Raw genomic sequence first — 21,971 nt, 5'->3', positions numbered from 1 at the left:
TAAACGCCTGGCGGCAAACCCTACATGTCTTCTGTGCCACGTAAGGTTGCCACAAAATGACGAGTCTCGTATTGAGCTTGACACAGCCTATGCCAATCGATGCCCGTTTGTTTGATCATTCCCTTACCAAACCTATCGCTGCTCGACCAGCCTTCCATTTTTGATTACACGCTTTGCCTAGCTGCCACTGGCTGTACTTTGCATTGGCGGCAGCTAGCTAGCTAGCTGCAGCTAGGAAAAGAACAAATACACGATTCGCGTGATAGCTAGTTGGCTAGAGTTATCCGTCTAGCCTTCTGGTCTTCGGACTCTAAATGTGACCTTTTACCACAATAACGTGTTGCTGTTAAAACAAACAAGCAATGCGGTTAGTTTGGAGCTCGTTTTTGTCCCACGGGGAAGCCACAAGTGGATATCATGCTCATAGGGTACGTGCTAACTTTATCGAGTGTCACTGTGTCATTATACTAATTACGTAGGTCTTGTCCTCAAAACACTATTTGTGCGTGGCTGTTTAAAGAACATAAACACATCGTGTGTCCGGCCTTATGATGGTGATACTGTGACAGGGGTCTCCTATCTCGCCAGCTGATTTTGAGGAGCTCACAAAGTGTCAAAGAATATTCGCTTCAACTCTTAGTTTTCAGATGTAATGCTTTTATATAATGACAGGTGACCACAAAATAGCATGAAGACGACGGGCACACTGTTTGAGTGGAGATCTGCTGGGCAAATAAAGTAGTGAACAATTGAAATGTTGCCAGTCATAAATAAAACACAGTTCTAATAGTGATGAAAGTCAGAGACAACCTGGACACGCAATTTATTCAGTTTTAAGTTGAGCGGGACAGATTTCTATTTAATAAAGATATTTATTTGTATGATTTAATTTTGTTGATTTTGTTATCTTGAGCTGAAAAATTATTATTGAACAGTTTATTTCTCACGTGTTCGTGTTACTCCAAAACATGCATCGATTTAAATTCAGGTTTGAGTTAAATGGTACAAAAATTGTTTCACACAAAGACAGGCAACAAGGACAATCAGCCCATTTTTGCCAGGGGCCCTTGGAATTGTCTAACGACGCCTCTGACCAATACCACTCATCCGAAATAGTAAAATGAAAAATGTAGTTAATCCATGCGATCGGTAGCGGTATCGGCCAATCTGACTCACGGATGATCCGTATAGGAATCGGCGGCATCAAGCCCTGATGGCAGAACAAAGATCTCCTCCCATCTGATGCGAATACAAATGTTAGCGGTTGTACAGCTCTGTGGGTACTTGACGGTGACTGAGAAATCAATTCCATTTCGCAAGGGAAGCACAAAAGAAACTGGCTTTTAATTACAGCCTTGTTTACTGATGTCATTTTTAGGACCTGCATATGTCCCAGATGGCCCCTCTCCTTCTCTGCGTGTCTGTCATTTCATATGCCATCTTAAAGCACTCAACTAAGCAGACCTTGCATTTGGAGCAACAGCAGATTAAGTAGTTTAATATTGACTTGCCCTTAGGCTTGTGGGTTTAATGAAGAAACATTTCAGCTCTAAAGAGGGACACATATGCATCAGAGTCTGGTAAGCAGTGATGATGGCAAACAGAGTTTACAGGTAATATTTCTTATCCAAGCGGTCCTAGGTTTTACGACGTTACGTGTTACGTGTGTTTCATGCTTACAAACGCGGCCCCCGTGAATTAATTAAAGATTCATTTTGATGTGTAAACACGCGACTCCCGTGAGAGTTGCCGTGGAAAAGTACAATGTGCTCAGTATTGGCTTCACTTGTTCCACTCACTTGGCTGCCGCGGCCATCAATAAGGATAAAGATCGTATTGTAACGTCTACATGGATGTTGTAAGGATGACGGGGAGGTGGTCGATCAACGATCTCTGTCGGCTGAACCACGGCAAAACAACATCAGCAAACTCAGCTGTCCTTGCTGTATGCAGCCGTCACACACACACACACACACACACACACACTTCGGACTCATGTGATGTTTAAGACAATCGGAAATCACACTACACATAACTGCCAGGTTGCTACGGTATCCTTCAGCATGTTAAAGGATCGCGTTCTCTTAAAACGACAGTAATAATTAAGCAGTGTATTATTATTGAAATGGAAATGTTGCTTGTGCTTTGGTTTCCTTTTTGTTAGTTTCATCTAATCATTAATTCTATTTCGTGTTTAGCTACTGTATTTTATGTCCTTCATGTGTGTACAGTGTCAGCGACTTAGTTAATTTAGGAATAAGAGCAGACTTACATCAGAGCGTGGAAACGGAACTCGTACGTAACCCGAGGACCACCTGTACTCTTAAAGCAACAGTAATTCTGAACTGATTAACTGCAGCAATGTGCCGCAGGGCACTCACATTGCCAGGAAATAACACAAAGAAGAACTGGGCTACCTTAGCTGTTACTATGGTCAGGCCTGTAGCAAATATTAAATTAACGCTTGTATCTGCCACGACTCAGCGAACTCAGTTTGTCCTCATATTGGACGTCCATTTCACTTTGAGGTCCCGCTTGGCTATTGTTTTTGTTTTCAGTCAGCTCATTTCCTGAGTGGCTAGTGTTTTGTTCCAAGTCGCAATCACAGAGTCTGAGGCTTGGATGCCCTCTGTGTCGACCACACACAACAGGTTTTTGATTGTAAATATTTAATATCTAAATTTGTCTCCCCCAACCTCTTTCCGAGTGGACCATGGAGAGAAAAAAAACAAAAACTCGTAACACACATCACACCACAGGATAATCAGTCAGGATAAGCAAACACACTTTTGTCGGAAGAGGATAATTGGGCGCAAAATTGGCCGGATTATCTTTATGTGTTGAGTCCACACTCGCCTCATCGCGGAATTCCAATTCCGCGTCTTCACTCTATCACAGGTTTTCAAAAATATATTAATTGCTAAATGAAGACATTTCGTGGTTGAATATGGCCTAAATCAAGCATTTTTAAGCATAAAAATGGCTAAATTAACTAAAATACAAATATCAAGCTTTCAAAAGACGCATAAAGACGTTGCTGAAATGTAGTATTCTACACTGGTCACTAGGTGTCACTAGTAATGCTACTGTAACGTTTGGTGAGGCACACACACGCAGAAGGTATTTGTTATAATAGCTCAGGCTACTGTTGTGGCCAATATCCAGCTGAAATTCAACTCTTATTGCAACACACAGAAGCACAAGTCTTGCTTATGTCTGAAATGGCTTATTTCCACTGATTATATCTACTATATTGGCTAATATGAGCGTAAAGGTGACAATAGGGGTGTGAGTGCATGTCTGGAGGGTTCCAACAACGTTAAAGACGGTATTTAGAAGGTCGTAAACAGGTTTTCTATACTCTATGAAAATATCAGATTTATACATAAGGAATCCTACTTTGCGGAAATTGACTTATACTTGTAATGGTCAGGTCTGGAACCAAATAGCCACGATAAACGAGGGATTACTGTACTGTATACGCGGTTTAAGTAATAGTTGTTTTATTTGTTTTGATTTGTAATTTACTAACATTCAAGCTGATTGATCAAAGTCTAATCATTTTTGCATCTATCCATCACATCTATCCATCACACCATGTACTGTACATTCTGTTTGTTCTAATACAACATTTAAGGTGTCCAGGCTGGTCCACTATTTCATACATAGGCCACTAAAGTCGGGGGTTTGGGTCATTCATTTAAGTTACAGGACGTTTGCAAGGTTCAACTTCAACTCTGAAATAGAGAAGAAAACTTCCATGTGTTTTCTATGCCGCTTATCCTAATTAGGGTCGCGGGGGTATGCTGGAGCCTATCCCAGCTGACTCCAATCGCAGGGCGCATATAGACAAACAACCAGTCACACTCACATTCATACCTATGGACAATTTAGAGTCTCCAATTAACCTTACATGCATGTTTTTGGAATGTGGGAGGAAACCGGAGTACCCGGAGAAAACCCACACAAGCACTGGGAGAACATGCAAACTCCACACAGAGATGCCCAGCGGAGATTCAAACCCATGTGTTCCCGATCTCCTGATTGTGTGGCCAACATGCTAACCACTCATCCACCGGGCGACCCTAGAAAAAAACTTTAAACTGTAAAAAAAAATCATCTATCCTATCTGACTTCGGGCTTAGTCGACCATGTACTGGTCAGGGAACATATACATAAACAACCATTCACACACACATTCACACCTATGGACACTTACTTTAGAACCTCAAATTAACCTGTCATGAATGTTTTGAGCTGTGGGAGGAACCCAGAATAAACCCAGAACATGCAAACTCCACATGGAGATGTCATAACCCATACTCAAACCCGGATCCTCTCACCACGAGGCAGATGTGCTACCCATTATTCCACTTTGCATCCTGTATATTTGTCAAATCTTACCTGCTTGGTTTCTAACTAAAGTATGTATTTATGTATCATATCTCTCACTCATTTGATATGATTCGACCACGGACAGCAATATAAAAATAACTGCCTTCTGCTGAGCTGGACCTTAATTTCCCTTTGGCCTCATAAAAACACAGTCTTTTAGGACATACACTGTAGTTCATCAAACACTGCTGCTCAGATAAAGCCATGACAAATGTGTTATTTCTGCATCCGTAATATTAATGTCACGGACAAAGCAAATAACTGGAGCAATTTGTGTTGGAGACTTTATATGTCTGTTCAAAGGGAACAGACGGTGCAGTTGTTCACACCACATGTCCCAGGTTGGGAGTGTGGTTGCTGAGGCTGTTCTCATGAGTTTTTTTCAGAGCATGTTTCAGAGTATATCTCACTGCAGGGGTTTTTCCCCCTCAGCTTGTGGTGGCACAGTGACGCTAAAGAGGAGGGATAACCATCACATGAACTAAATATAGTGCTAAATACATCTTTTAAGTGGTCTTGGCTGCTATGTTATCACAGTGACTCTGTTTTGCCCAGTGAGTGGAACACTTGCACGGTCACAGCCGTTTGAATTGCTCTTTGTGAGATGAGTTGTACTGCATCATGGCAAGCAAAATGTGTCGGACAATTACAGTGTAGCCACTGAATTGTGGCGAAACAGCTAAGGCATGTAAATTGGAAGTCATTATGCCGTGAAACTTGAAATGCCGCTGTGGGTGTAGTGTCCGAGTCACTGAGTGTGGCTGGGCATGTCTGATAAGCTGTTTGAGACAACGGCATTGTGGCTGTTTTACCTGTTTCTGTTAAGCTTTGCATTGATTGCTACTTGGCCATTCTAAGTAGAATCGAATGTAAGTGATATCAGTCTTTTAGTCCGACAACTTGCGTTTGCACCAGAGAAGGAGTTTTTAACAGGCAGCACAGTGAGCCTTCCATTGCATACATTACCTAACATATGAGGCCGACGTGCTAATCACACCTCCACCGTGTTGCCAGATATTGGTTTTATTGTCCGTCCATTCATCCATTTTCTACTGCTTATCCTGTCATGGTCCCCTACTGGCTTCAAGCGAAAGGCAGACAACACCCTGCACTGGTTGCCAGTCAATCACAGCGCACCTCTAGACCATCTGTGACAGTCTTATTATTAATAACATTATTATTACCATAAATACTTCAGTGTTTTCAATGTCCCCACAGTGGTTCGCTTGTATATGTGTACATTTTATACAATAAAGTATAATCCTTCGTTTATTGAAGTGAATTGGTTACAGACCCAAATCTTGATAAGTGAATTTCCACAAAGTAGGATTCTTTTATTATAAATAGATTTTTTTTTTCATATTTAGAAAACCTATTTACGATCTTCTAAATACGGTTTTTGACATAATTGGGCCCCTCTACACATGAATGAACTCTATAGTCACCTTTACACACAGTCACCATTATATACTGTACAGTAGTAGACAGAATAGGAGTAAATAAGCCATTTAAGACAAAAAATAAGACTCAAGCTTGTGTGTGTTACTATAAAGGTGTTCCCTATGGTGCCTGAAAGAGGCAGACAGGAAGTGATGCCGAGTTTTCAGAGATGAGTTTCAGTTTTGCGTGGGTAACGGCCACAAAAGTAGCCCGTGTTATTATTAGGGAAAGTAGCCTGTGTTTTTATTGGGAATTTTAATTAAGAATTCTCGTGCCTGTTGTGAGATAATTCAAACCTGCAATAAAAGCCTGTAATTTTGGCGATCAAGTTTGATCCTTGTGTGTCTTACAGCACTACTGACAACTAGTGACCAGTGTAGAATACTACAGTTCATCTACATCTTTGAATGTGTCTTTGGAATGCCTTATATTTGTATTTTAGTTTATTTAGCATAAAGTGGCGAGGGACGACTGTACTGTCAAAAATGTTGTTTTAAAAAATGTGAACAGGCTTTCAGATGGAGCACAGAAAGCTCTCCATCTGTGCATTTGCATGCAGGGATATTATCATGCAACTGTATCAGTCTAGTCTCATTACGCAGCAGCTGCTGAGGCCACTGTGACCGATCATTTATTAGTGTCTGTGCTGCGAAGTCAATGTTGGCAGGACCAGAGGTGGCTCGGCTCTGCGGCTGCTCTGCAGTGAGTGACTCAGCTGGATGAAGACCTGTTGCTCTCCTTTTTTGTTTTTTTTCTTTTTGTATTTCACCTCTTTCAATGCGCTGCTCACTTCATCCCGGGTCTCTTTTTAAAATATATGTTTCTCTCCTCATTAGATTTGACTTTGTTGTCATCGCTCTATTACTGACTTCCCATATTTCCCCTTTCTTTTCTCACATCCACGTCCATCTGTCTGTGTTGTCTCTGCAGCGCTTAAGACTGATACAGGCACTGTTTTGCGACTGAGCTGTAGGGATGCTATTGCACGGCAAATAGCCTTGGAGTGGGGCAGCAGCAAAGGATTGAATCGATCTGTTAATGCCTAAATAAATCCACTGCACCACAGAAATAATTTGACTCATTTTCTGTGTGAGCACCCTGTATCTTTTTGTTGCGTGGACAAAGTATCGGTGTGGAGGTGAGCAAACATGTTCAAAGGCAACGGTGCAAGCAAAATGTTTTAATAGGTGAGCATGATAGATAGTCAGAGCTTATGTTAGCCAGCAAGGGCCCCTGGGTTATGTGAAATATTATTAAAAGTTTGCAAATTTGTTCATATTCAATCAGTATCACGTCACGACTCACTCCAGTCTGTTGCAAACATAACTGGTTCGAGCTGTACAGTATACTTGCTCACTTGAACTTTACTGTAAGCTTCAGCAGCAGGTACAATGCTCATTACACATACTGGCCCGGCTCACTCTCTGTTGTCTTCCTTAACCTGTTCTCTTGCAAACTGTGTTATCTAGGAACCTTTACATTACAATCCAATTGTTACATGCTACCTTTGTACTTCGCTATGAGTTCTTTCTTGAATTCCATAGTGTTTCTCACATTCTTCATGAAAGTTGGCACAATGGTGGGTTTTTTGTAGCTGTAATAGAAAAAAAAACACACTCAACACTCAGAAATATGCAATGCGCTTGAACGCCTCATCATCACAGGGTTCACAGTGCTTATTAGGAGGAGGAAAGGAGACAGAAACTGAGTTGTTCAACGTTCAGTGTGCATTATACGAACAAATAAACCATCCACACACATAAAGATTATTGAACGATTCCCTAAATGGAATCTGTCTATAGTCTCCCAACTCTTTTTAAACAAAACAAAAACAGTAGTTACCAACGTGTGGATGCTTTGTGCGGGTACTCAATTCCGCGGAATGATACGAGAGCAAATTGACTAGTTTGTTAGCCACACAGTTTGGCCGTATGATAACCGAGGCTGTGTTCGAAAACCATATGTTTGGCAATCATTTTTGTCAACAACCAAATCAAGCATAAAACCGGGCTGCACGACCTGTATTTATCTTTTTCGAAAATAATCTAAAGCGAACGAATGAAGAACAATAAAATGTCAATGAAAGTGGTGGGGATTGAGGGTGCTTGCATAGAAGTGCTCCCTGTTAAATCATAGAACTGAAGAAATCCTGGACTGTAAGGCAGCACGTTTGATGAAATGACTGAGTGACAGGCCGACGTCATGAGGGGAGGTGAGGAGAGTCCAGGAAGCAGAAACAGAAAGAACAGAGAGAGACTGTGGGTAATACGACTGAAAAGACTGTCTGGTCTTTGTCACTTGTAAACTAGAATGACGTAGATATTTCCTAGTGGTCTTCTCTCGTGCGGTGCTGGCATCACGAGCTATGAGATTTCATTTTAATTCTACGGGGGTCTTTTGTTAGATAAAAGCCCCTGTGTGTATTTGTTTTTGTGTACTGTTGATCGAGAGACAAGGTTGACGAGCGTAGGAGAGTGGTTGGAATCTGATTCCTATACTCAGGTTGCACACAGTGTGTGTGTGTGTCCATGAGCACACATTGTGTAGCCATGGGGCCAAGCTGCACAAAGAACACATTGAAAGAAAGAAGTACCCTGCTGTATACACACAGGAAGTATACCTAAAGACGCAGAGATCCCACCTTGACGTCACTGCACTACTCTAATCAACTGTAACTGGATAACCTGGGATCTCCGGGGGAGTCTGGCCTGGAGATTGTCTTGGCTTCTATCTTCTTATTACATCAAACTCGGTCTTCCTAGCGGACTGACATGACAAGAGCAGCATGGAGAGAACAAATATTTCATTTTACTGCAGTAAAATGTCTAAGTTTCTCTACGCCAGTGGATTTTCTGTCATGACCCCACTGGGGGACAGAAATGTTTTTCCCCCCGATTTGAAATATTATTTAGAAACTTATAATATTTATCTGTACTCGACAGACTGAACTCGAAAATGAAACCAGCGAAATGCAACAAAATGGAGAGCAGTGAAGCATAAAAGCGTATTCAAGAGTCAAATTGCATGCCGAGTACAACAAATTCATACATGTTGGCAGGTCTGCACTAATACTGAAAGTCCTCCCTGTCTCTCATGCCCCCCCCCCGACACTTCACCAGGCCGCCCCCCCCCCACAGGGGGCCCTCCCCACTAGTTGAGAAGCACTGATCTGCACCAGCATGATCTTGCCATTGGTTGCCTTTACAGTGAACAGATATTGGCAGCTTGTTCATTTCTTAGTATGTGAAGCCTGCATTAAACCTGATCTTCCACAACTTGTGGGACAATGCTGCATTCAAGAAAACTCGGAAATAAACCAATTTACTGATAGCCCAAGATTAGACGACTTTGCCTGAAACAAAAGATGTTATACTGCCATCTGCAACTTGATATTAAATTTAAAAAGACCGCCCTAAATAAGATTTGACAACTCAACTCAAGATAAGTAGTATAAAATGTCATATGGGAAAATAATCAACATAATCTGCACAAATGGAGAAAAACCATGTCAACAAACTGCCATAGGTTAAAAAAGTAGTCATTATCCATTCTCCTTAAATCTCTGGCAAAACTCACGAGTAAATATTCAAGCAATGTCTATTTTCAGTTATGCCGACAACCCCTTAGGCTGACAACCGCTTATGTTGACGCGAGTCAGTGTCGGCTTAAAGGGGTTCAACTGTATTTCAATTTTATTATCACTAGGGGTCTCCCGCACAACTTTTTCGCTTCCGATACAATACCGATATCTCAGCCTTGAGTATCGGTCGATGCCGATATCAATTAGATACGATATCAGCACAAATCATACGTACTTTTATTACTTGTTTTCTAGTGTGGAATGTTAGAAAAGAGTGGATCATGTGATTACTTAAGGACAGTAATCAACAGTAGGTATGAGGAAAAACTCATTTTCTCACCCTTTGCGGATGTTTTGGCCGGCGTTGGTTGTTTGGGGGTGCAAGTATCCTCATGCTGTTGATTGTGGTGCTGTGCTGTGGGGTTGGTTGTGTAGAACTTGCCCGGTTTTGTGCCACCGCGGAGGACTTGCATGTCTGGACTGCATGTCGGGTTTTGCACTTGACTGCGACGTCATTCCCGGACTTTGGCTAGGAGCACTTCCACCCTGCGGACGTCGGTCAGCACCGCTGTTGTTGCGATCACATGGGCTCCACATGCTTGGCCGAGCTGTGGCTGGATTGACGTGATGGAACTATTTGTATCAGAGTGCTTATATCGGAGATTTTAGATGCAGGCCGATGTAATCCAGTTCTCATCTTTTTCCTACTATCGACCGATGTCGATGTCGGATTGGGGCAGCCCTAATTTTTACAGCAGAACATGAGTAATGAAGTTATTGACTTAAGAGTGCTGATTTCATTTCGTGTAGTGGTCCATATTGACCAGAAATAACAGGAAATAAGAAGAAAAGGGGACAAATGAATGGATGAACCAGAAGAAGAAAGAAAAAGGCAGCTGGAAAAGAACAGAGATGGAGATGGAATTGATACCAACAGCCATGGCAACCAGACTGGGATGTACATGTATGTATGTCACACGGACGTATGCACACGTTGTCAGAGCATGCATGCCTCAGTGCGCATCTACTTGCGTTCTTAACACACACAGCGATAATTACATTGTTGTTCTGGTGTCACCGCTGGTCTTTGGTGGTGTGGCCCACCACCCAGTGAGCTGGAGCCAATCCCAGCTCACTTAAGGTGAATTCTTAGAGGGGGAGGGGCACACACGAGACCGATTCACCAGTTAACTTGCAAACAACACAAAGAGAGGTCTGACTGGGCTGGCGACCATTCCAGGGTGTACCCCGCCTGTCGCCCGAAGTCAGCTGGGATAGGCTCCAGCATGCCCCCGTGACCCTAATGATGATTAAACGGTATAGAAAATGGATGGATGGATAGATGAGTTTAGATGTTTTTGTTGCCGTAAAGGTGAGAGCTTTCTGATGGCCCCTTGCGAGGTAAAATGTAAAGCCTGTGGAAGCGAACACAGTGTGAGATCAATCCAGCTTCCCGTGGCGAACCATGAAGACAGAGTCCACGGGTCAATGACCAGAGTCCTGGTAGACTGTGACATGCAGCTGAGCAGTGTCACTATTCTTTGTTCATGCAGTGTTTAACCTGACAGGAATACTCGTTATTCCAGAATACAACGCTAATTCTTCTCTCGACTATTGAAAGTCAATGAAAGTGTCTTGCTTAGTGAACAGTTGAAATATTGTGATACTGCGCTAGATGTGTCATTCTGCCATGTACTGCCTGTAATCTAGTTTCAATCCTCAGCAACAGGTCACAGCTTCATGTGTCTGGTTGGCCCTTTGGGTTAAACATAATGACAAGACATTGATAGTATTGTTTGATAATAAACATGAGGGTACAGCTCTCTGTGTTTTTATGTAAATATACAGTACATACATGTATACTGTATATACTGTATATTAGGGCTGTCTTTGACTTAGGGTTTTCATAGTCAAAACTGATTCATTAGATTTTGTTCATGGTCGACGAATCGTTGAACGTTGTTGTTTTTTGAGAGCACAGCTAATGGGGATTCCTAACTGCGACGTTTTTCCACTACAACACTCAGATAAACAAATAAACATGGTAGGTGTGCAACAGCGGTATCTTTATTTTATTAGCGACACAGAAATCAAGATGATGCCCATGGGCATATCACACGTCAGCGAAGTGCACATGAAATAGGAACATGGCTTGAAAAACAACAGTTATTCTTAGCAGCTATTCATGTAAGAACTTAAGTGATTTTGGTTATTAGCAAGAAAACCATGGAGGTTGCTAGATATCAGCTCTTAAATTCAACTCTTATGAGCTATATTTGTTATTATCATTCTATTTGTCCAAACAAATGTACCTTTAGTTGTACCAGGCATTCAAATGGATCAATAAACTGAAGAAACAAGGCTGGTCTAATAATTTTTTTCTGTGACTGTATATACATACTGTATATACATACATACACACACACACACACGGAATATCTCTGTTTATTTCCCTTTATTCTTTACATATTTTAAACCAGGGGTGCCCAGGTGTGTCCAAAGTGCAGCCCAGGGGCCATTTGCGACCCGTGATTTGTTTATTATTACCGCGGCACATTCCATCCATCCATTTTCTATGCCGCTTATCCTCATTAGTGTCTCGGGTTATGCTGGAGCCTATCCCAGCTGACTTCGGGTGAGAGGCGGAGTACACGCTGGACTGGTCGCCAGCCAATCGCAGGGCACATATAGACAATCAATCATACACGCTCACATTCACACCCATGGACAATTTAGAGTCGGCAATGAATTATTTTGGAATGTGGGAGGAAACCGGAGTACCCGGAGAAAACCCACGCACGCACGGGGAAAACACGCACAGAGATGCCCAAGCGGAGATTCGAGCCCAGGTCTTCCCGATCTCCCCCTGTGGCACATTGTACAAATAAAACTATACACTAAAAAAACAGCAAAAACAGAAAACTAGAGAAAAAAGGCACAATGTTGATGTAAATAGGGTTTTTTCAAGCCTTTTTATAATTACAAAATATATATATAAAATTATCAAAGTGTCTTCCTGTATCCTTTTATTTTTTGTATGTGGCCCTCTGTGGAAAAAGTTTGGGCACCCCTGGTTTAAACAATGTTTCAAGCTAGCAAACAATGGCCGACCACAAAGCTATGAGTCGAGTGCTTTTCAAACCACTTGTTCTAGGCAGGTTGTCATTCACTTCAATGATGGCACTCAAACTGGTCTAATTGTGCTGTTGGTGCTTGCTGAAAGCTATTTCATACGTGCCGTCTCAAGTGTGAAGATGCAAATCAAGCATTTGTTCCCGCTTTTTAAAACAAGCAACTCGAAGTGTCTCGCCTTCAAAACATGCAGGAAGGGGTTGTGTATCCTGATGTAGGCTGCGGTCGTTGTTGTCCTTATGTTGTTATTGTGTTGTCTTGTTGTCTTGTTGTGTTGCTGCTCTGTGTAACCAGACACCATGAAAGTACTATTAGCACAAACAGCGAGACAGACTATTGTGGGATAGAGCAAAGTGACAGGGAGAAGAAAACCAATGAAAATGTCATTTTGTGATTACTTGGGCTGTTTCGACAAGACTGTTTTTCACTGAGTATGGCTAAAAACATACTGTGCCTCAAATCGAATACTTCCATCAGTACACTTCAGTAATAAGAATGCATGGACTTTGACAGTGTAGCGCTTGTCCAAAATTGATTACTGTCATTGCACAATGACGGCGACATTTACCCGCTTCTTCTTTTTCCCTCCTTTTTATTGCCAACATTTGGATCACCCGGTAAAATATCTGCCAGCTCTTCTTCCCCACGTGTTGATTTTACAATAATTTAAAATGAATTTGTTATTATTCTTGTATTTGAACTTTTTTCAAACATCTGAAAAAGGGTCTCGTAGTGGAAGTTTTAAAATATGACTTAAAGGTTCTGTGATAAATGTGGACTAGTGCATGCATTTTAAGTGTTGAGGTGTTTGCTTGCACCGAACAGTGTTGCATTAGTGTTTCTGAAGGCAATGACTTTGGTAATGCATCGTAAGAAAACGGTACATTTACTTCACCAGCGCATTTCCCATGACTGGCAAAATATAATGAAAATTTTAAACCCATACATACTATATGGTGCAAAAATTGTTTTAAAAATCAGCTTTTTTACGCTTGTACAGTTTTCGCGGGCGTTACGAGAAAACCAGCAAAGGCAAAAAACGCAAGTAATTGATATATCCCTAAAAATGTCTTTTTGATTTGATCCGATTTTGGATCAACATTTCCAATAAAAGTAACTTTTGGAATTATTAGATTAGTCCTCCCCTTCTCTCTTCTTCATATGCGATGCAATCCAGGGTTAAGCCCTAAATATGCCACACACACTAAACCCAAATTAAACAGGTATAAAATGTGTAGGTACTCACCACGAATGAATGACAATGGAAAATGATCAATAAACAAATGAAATCAGAGTCCCGGTGTAACCAGTCACAGCACACAGCTACGGTGCATTCACCGGAAAAATACGAAACCTCAACACTTGACGAAAAAACATCATCAGTGAAGCGTGAAGACATAAACATGTACAAATTGTGGGCTTTCTAACAGTGGTTCATGTATGCTGTACATTTGACCTGTACTATCACGTATATTCTTTTATATGGTGAATGAGATGGTCTGTGGAGAAATGGTCTTTTTGGAGAAAGAATATATATACAGTATATATATTACCAAAAATCTGAGAATTTGCGGTGATTTGGGAGAATGAACAGAACAAGAATTTCATTGCATAGTATAACTACCTGTTTTACTGTGCATATGACAATAAAACTCTTGAATCTTGAATCTTGATCCGTTGTATTAATATAGCTATTTAGCTGATACACATACAGACCAAATATGGTTGTGTTTGCCTACTTTTTACAAGTTGTTTCTTGTTTTTTCTGACACTTGCAAATAAATTCTTTGGTTACTCGAAGCTGCGGGATCAGAGATCAGCCATGAAATGTGACCTATACGTGGTCCACCAAACCTGAGCTGAGGCCACAACTAGAAGGAACAGTGTCAATTTCAGAGGGACAAGCAGAGTCACACAACATGCTGTTGGATGTTTCAAGGACAGTTGGAACGAGGTAGTTGCTCTGATGAAGACCGGGCTAGATTTTTCTACTTCTATGGACTCTTTGCATTTGTCTGATTTTAAGTGTTTGGTCATCACTTTTTGCATTGAATGTGGAAATATTTATTCCTTACTCTGAAGAACTGAAAGAGGATTGTCGGAGGTCTGTTTGAACACTTTTTTGGCTGAAAGCTGCCTGGAGGCCCGCCTGCACCAGCTGAGAGGTGATTTGAAAAAGCATTGATTGATACGCTTGCTGCTTTATTGAACTCAAGAGCGGCTACACACTGAAGAGACATGAGATAACCCATCTGCCTTCATGAGACTACTTCGTGACTTCGGGATGCATGGTCTGTGGGATCAAAATCTGTTCATGAATACTCATCTTACACTTTCCCCAGCGATGAATCAAGCCAGGTAAGTCGTTGAGCTGAGACAAAACACACAACCAGAAACACATTCATTTTTCCGAAGCTTAGCAAGATTATGACGACGGTATCAACCAGTCGGGAAGTTCCTATCAGCCCTTTCTGCTACCAGCGCCACTCCTGGGTTGGGTATGTGAGGCTTAATGAGACGTAGGCGGCCTAATTTTTTTATGTGTTGGCTAGGACAACTCTATGCAGTGAAGTCCATGCATATGAGCGTGGTGTTGTATTTCAGGGACCTTTGTCATCCTTGTTAGACTTGGTCTTTTGTAGTAGCTGCATGGGTATACACCAGGAGTGGATTGCTGCGGTTCGCCACTGATTCATACACAAATAGACTATGTGATTATTCTCCTCGCCAGCTACGAAAACACGCTTACAGAAAGTCTTCATCTGTGGAAACATGGGGATGGAAACATGGGTTCAGTCAGTTGTTTTAGGGAAAGATCATGATTTGGCTAGAAAAGACACTTAACCTGCATGATTTTACATATTACGTAATACATCGTGAAAATGTTTTTGACCGTTTTACGATTGCACAATATAGAGTAAACGATATACGAGACAGAGATTTTAGTCCTATCGCTCTGAATAATGCTCTGAAGCAGATAGCCCAGAACCGAGTGCATTGGAGGGACTGTTGCTGGGGCCCCATGTTCCACAAGGAACCCAAAGGAATAAGAAGAATTGCGATGATGCATGTTGATGACGCAACCCAGTTCAAGCTAAAATTGAGAGCAACAGTAATGTACCGCTAAAGTGTGTCCCTCCACAGCGCAGAGCCTCTCTTCCCAGCCACCAATCCCCGCCTCCATGGCAGAAAATCAGCTACATTTCTTGCAAGTATCATTACCACTAAAAGAGGATGGGAAATAGCTAAGGTGAGGCTTCTTCACTCACATATTGGCTCCAAACAAGCATTACCGCACACCCTGAATTACAGCTCAGGAGTCTCACCAGAGTAATTCTTCAAAGGCACCTCCCACACCGTGTGGTGCAGACTAAAACCGTTTGCAAAAACAAATAGCTCCAAATCATTTGAGCATTTTGTCTGTGACGCGGTTCCAGTCCGGTGATAGATGTGAGAAATATGGAACTTTGAAAAATTCCACGTTCATTTTCAATGGGAAACATCTCCCGGGAAAATGCGGAATTGCAGAAAATCTGGGATTTTTCGGAAATAATTTTTAGGCAGCACGTGGTGCAAAAGTGTATATGCATTCACACACTGATGCAGGTGTGATGAAATGTCACGTATTATATCCAATCAGGTTGGTTTTGAAGTCGTACCTCTACCCCTCATGTTTTTTGCAAGATATCCGTGTATTGCCCTCGCATGTTGTGATTTGTTAGCCAGTGTTGTATTCCTTATCATGACAAGATATCGATCCATTGCTACGTATACATGTACAAAATGCTGATATTGACAAGGGTAGGATTAAATAAGATCTGCTTCTTCCTACTGCTTTTCAGACATGCTGAATTGTGCAAATGGAATTGCGAGATATTCCTTATTGTAACTTGTTAAGCATATCTGAAACAAACAAACAAACCTCACCATACCGTACCGATTTCTGACTTACTTAAACCTTCAATTGCAATTTTGAAACCTAATTCCAATTTCCTGTAGACAAATGAAAATTCATGATGTGTGAAAAAGCTCCCCTCAGATGGAACCTGAGTAAGTTCAGAGTTGCCTGTTGAACACCTCGCATTCATCCTACATGGTCGATTTACTTTAAGTGAATCATTGTTTTGAAATGCTTTTTGTGGATTGCACTCCTACAGATACTGGGGCCTGGCAAGCGTTTAGATTCCATGTAAAAAGCTGTTGTTTGGTTGAACGAGAGATAACCCGATCCCTCGAGTGCCATGTTACCCCGTATGCCCGACTTACATCCAGTATGTCAGGATTATTAAATGCAACCCTCAACAATTGCCACCTTTTAAGATCCAGAAGAACCGTATCAAAAATTCTGCCTCAACAGCGATAATAGTTTTGATTTCAGCTTTGATTGATGCTCTCAGAGCGGTATTAAATGAACAATGTGCTTATTATCGTTGTAGTAGTTTGTAGTGCTGTAGAACAGTACTGCTTCATACTGAGGTGATCTAGATTTTAGAAGCATCTCTGAAAGGGTGTATGCCCTCTGGTTATCCCAGCGTGATTGTGTCTGACGTCAAACAGAATAGAGTGTGGTGTTGTGCTGAAAGGAGCCGCACTCAACAACCACAGATTAGATTAATAACATGCCCTCGTTTTCAGAGAGGGGAATTGGGTGTATTCAGATGGTGGGAGATAGGAAACAGGTTAAGGAACTGACGGAAAAGGATTTCTCTTCCCTGCTAATACCTTGTCTTTTCAGCATGCTCTCTTTTTTCTCTCTTCGTCATTCTCCCACTTCACTTCATTTTCAGGCATTAAAATGAATAACAATAAATATTACGTGAGGAGATTCTGTGTGATTCCCAACCACAAATCACAGGCAGACACAGGAGGTCCTCAGTTTACAAAGGACTTCCTTTCCTACGACGGACTGTGGGTCGATTTTTAGTGGAAGTGGGAACCTAAATCATTACACTTGTCCATCACCACTTTGTGCTTCGAATTTCGTGGTGCTTCAAAAATATATAAATTTATAAATCATGCTGTTTTGTGGTTGAATACGGCTAATTATTAGTAAAAAAAAAAGAATACATATTTAAGCAGATGTTAGGCATTGCTTGCCTAAATTAAGCATTTTGAAGCATATAAATGTCTAAATAAACTAAAATCCAAATATCAGGCATTCATAATACGCATTCAAAGATTTTGTCATGATATATAGTCTTCTACACTGGTCACTAGGGGTCAGAATTATTGTAATGTTGACACACAACACTCACAAAGACACACAAAGATCAAACTTGATCGCTAGAACAACAGGCTTTTATTGCAGGTCTGAATTTTCTCACAACAGGCACAATAATTCCAAATAAAAATCCCACGGCACTTTTGCAGTCGTTACCCACCCATAGCTGAAATTCAACTCTGAACAACATCACTTCCTGTCCGCTTCTCTTTCAGGTCCCCGAGGGAACACATTTATAGCAACACACTTGAGCACACTTGTGTTATTTACTCTTATTTTGTCAACCATATTGGGTAATACGAGTGTAAAGGTGACTGTGGGGTGTTAGTTCATGTCTAGAGGGCTCTGATGATGTTAAAAAAACATATTTAGAAGGTCATAAACAGGTTTTCTATGCTCTAACTATAAAAAGGGTACCCTCATTTTCCCCCAACCGGCAGCGACAGATTGTCTACGAAGAAGACGGATTGTGGGTTGAGAGAGGAAAATGGCGAAACACATGGAGAAATGGAGCGGAGACAAAAAAATACAGGCAGCTAACACTGTCACAGAGCTTGTCTGGCGGTGGATCTGCCGTTAGTAGTGACGCCATCGCGAAAGATAGAGGTGACATGGGTGATGTAGATGATGTAGACACAAATGCAGTTGACAATGGCAGCCGAAGCAACAGGCTAGTGGTTAGCGTTGCTGAGCCATGCGGCGCGGAAGCAGTTGAGAGTCGGGTGATTCAGAACCCGACCCTGATTCTTCTGACGAGTGGCTGCCGTCTGGATCGGTCAGCAGCAGGGATTCACCCCCACATCCAGCAGACCCCACCGTCACTCTGCTTGAATTTGCTTCTCTGCAGAAAAAGCTCGTTTTCTCTGATTTTTGGTCAAAATCAGGTGTTTTTGCTGAAACTAACCTATGTTCTACCGCCAATATCTAAAAACCCAAAAAAACTAGAAAGAAACTTTTTTTTCTCATGAAAGAAGAGAGTCTAAAGTTTCTTTAGAGAGTTTCAATGTTAATGTAGTCCTAAACCTCAACACTTGTGGGTCTTGAAAGTTCAGCAAAAATGCCCAAAAACTCTCTGCTCCGAACAAGGCTGGCAGTCAATGGGTTAAATGCAAAGGGAGGTGCAACCTTGATTTGAAGGCCATTTCTGTTGGCCAATAGAAATGCTCGTTTTAATTGTGACTTAATGGTTTTTTTGCACTTTGGAGTTTTCTAAATATGTTTCAAAGTTTGTAAACGTATCTTTCAAACCAAATTAACCTTCGGTGCTGTTTTTTTCTGCAATGCAAGCTTTCAGAAATTATTTTTCACTTTTTTTTTATGCTTACCTTCACTCACAATGATCTGAATGTCGCCCGTCATCTGTCTGCGCTAAAAACACACCTTTTCAATCTGTCCCTTTGATCTATGTCTTTCTCTTTGTGCTCTAATTTTAGAGCTTATGTTCAAATAGCTTCGAGGGATCATGTGTGTTTTTTTTTTGGTGTTTACTTAGAAAAGGCTTGCTGTGTGGTTTTGCGCACCCGCTGATGTACTTCTATGTCAAGAGTTGTACTCGCTGAGGAAAGATGAGCACAATGAACTGCCTTCAAGCCAAGAAAGTGACATTTTCTCCCCCTATTTGTCTTCATCAGTGCGCTTGTCAAAAAACACCATTTCATACAGATGTTCTGGGGGGGGGGGGTTGCGAATGAAAATACAACTTATCCATTTGCCACAATTGAATACAATCTTATCACCCTGAAATACCATTGTTGTAGTTTTCCTGATGGTGTGCACCACCTGGTGGCATGTCTTGCACACTACATCTTGTCAATGTGAGCTTCACCTGTCCACTCAACTGGAGGCAATCAGTTGCAGTAAAACAGTGCCATCTTGTGGCTGCTGGCATCACGTAAGTATTATTATTATTATCATGTCATTTTAAAGCTATGGAGCCGTCTACTGTCTACTGTCTACTATCCTGTCTAACTAGTTAAAAGTTGTCTCAGGTGTTCGTGTATGTGGAGGCACCTGTCCAAGAGTGAATACCTTCACTCAGTGACTGCGGTTTACTTGCCTGAACAGGATTTATAGCCAAACTCCTCTTTTTGCGCTGTGATTGAAGGTAAAACACGGTATCATCTCTTGACAGCAGTGCTGTTCTTTTAAAATGAACTTGTTTCACGAGTAAACTTCTTATTTTCTTGCACAATTCTTCATTTCTTGTGACTATAGTGTGCTATTATCCCAAAAAAATCAGCATTTTCAAATTCTAATTTGTAGAATTGACTGAATGACTGAATGACTCACTGACTGAATGACTGAATTCAATAAGAGTCAGAGCTCGTTTTGCTAAAGTTGTTCAATCTGAGATTGTGTCTTGCTTCCAGGTAAATACTTGCTGTATTGTAAAGTAATTATAAGCCATTTTGTCATTTGGCAATTAAATGCAGTTTGCTGAATTAGGGGTGAACGGAAACACTTAATCAGCCATACGTTTACAATATATTCCCTCTAATAGAACATGTTAAACGTTTCGCATATCGTAATTTGACATATTTGTAGTACATTTTCCTTACTAAACATGTTACAGAATGGCTGTACATACACATGAAGCAATATAAATGAAAAATAACAATATCCACATTAATATTACCTTTATTATACTATGGTTTTCGTCATGGTCATGGTTTATTTGTTTCGACATGCATAGCAAAGTTACATGAAGGAAAGGGATTGCTCTGATTTTTTGACCTGAAGTTGTATGACATCCCCATGAGCGTTGTAGTCCAATAATAGTCCAAACTCTTTACTTAATTGTCCCCAGCAACTAAATGGAACTACGTTCTTCATCACGGAAATCTGACCAGAACTGGACTTAGGAGACCAAGTGGGGGGTGAGTCGCTGTTATTGGACTACAATGCGGAGGGGGATGTCATACAACTTCATGTCAAAAAATCCGAACTATCCCTTTAAGGAACATTACACTTGCTATGTATCATAGTTACAGCTACTGTACATGCACAAAAATGACATTTATCATAACTACACCATTTTTTTAGTGAAGGTTAATAGTAGATTTAGCTAGTAGACAACGACATGCATGTTGGGGTAATTGGGTGTGAATGTGAGTGTGAATGGAGGTTTGTCTGCATGTGCTCTGTGGTTGACTAGCCTGAAGTCAGCTGGGATAGGCTCCAGCTCAGGGGTGTCCAAATTCTTTCCACCGAGGGCCACATACTGAAAAATGAAAGGATGCAAGGGCCACTTTGATATTTTAGCAACCATCACGTGTAGATACCGTATGCTAAAAAGTTATATATGGTATGTTTTAAAAATAGATATAGGTGATATACAGTAGGTGAAAAAAGCTCTTTGTTAGTATGAACTTCAGTGTTTGCTCTTTTTCCCCATTTTTGTTGCTTTTCCCCACAGATATTTCAACTGACTTCTTAAATAATCTTCGGAAATTTTATTTTCATAATATTATGACTTTATTCCCATAATATTAGAACTTTTTGTCCCAAACAAAATTTCCTAAAATGCCAACTTCATTTTGTTTTGTTTGTAACATGGTGAGTTTTGAAAAATATTTTTTTTTCTTTAATATTTCAACTCTATGCTGCTAAAATGACATTATTCTTCCTCATAATATTTATTCTCGTAAAATTTTGACTTTTTTTCTTGTTAATATTTTGACTTTATTCTCAGAAAATTACAGCTGTTTTTTCCATTTATGCTGTTGTTTTTTTTTAACATATATTTTTTAAATTATATTTTTATAATGTGCCATGGGCCAATTAAAAACAGTCGTGGGCTGCAAGTGGCCCACGGGCCGCACTTTTGAACACCCCTGCTCCAGCTTATTGACATCATATTTTTAATTATGCAGTTGTAACATGGTTGAATTGATATCGACGGGGGTCATGTAGTACATCATTGAGTCTCAGTAACATATCTCGGATAACAGTTCATTCCTATGAAGTTATATACCATCAAAACAATTCATATTTTAATACACACATTCTACACTCGCTGGCCACAGCATGAGGTGGTTCACACAGTTCATAATCCATCCATCCATCCATCCTTTTTCTATGCCGCTTATCCTCATTAGCGTCGCGGGGGTATGCGGGAGCCTATCCCAGCCTGACTTCGGGCGAGAGGCGGGATACACCCTGGACTGTTCGCTAGCCAATCGCAGGGCTCATACCAATCAAGAC

The 21,971-nt window shown here is 41.0% G+C and overlaps 1 protein-coding gene across 4 annotated transcripts in view; it reads left to right on the top strand.

Moving 5' to 3' along the window:
• pde4ba (phosphodiesterase 4B, cAMP-specific a) overlaps positions 1-21,971 on the top strand; it is a 195,926-nt gene that overhangs the window by 76,767 nt on the left and 97,188 nt on the right. The window lies entirely within an intron of this gene.

Source organism: Dunckerocampus dactyliophorus, chromosome 10, assembly GCF_027744805.1.
Source record: "Dunckerocampus dactyliophorus isolate RoL2022-P2 chromosome 10, RoL_Ddac_1.1, whole genome shotgun sequence".
Lineage (NCBI taxonomy): Eukaryota > Metazoa > Chordata > Actinopteri > Syngnathiformes > Syngnathidae > Dunckerocampus > Dunckerocampus dactyliophorus.
Note: the sequence above shows the minus strand (reverse complement) of the source record. Positions and strands in the feature narration are given on the sequence as shown.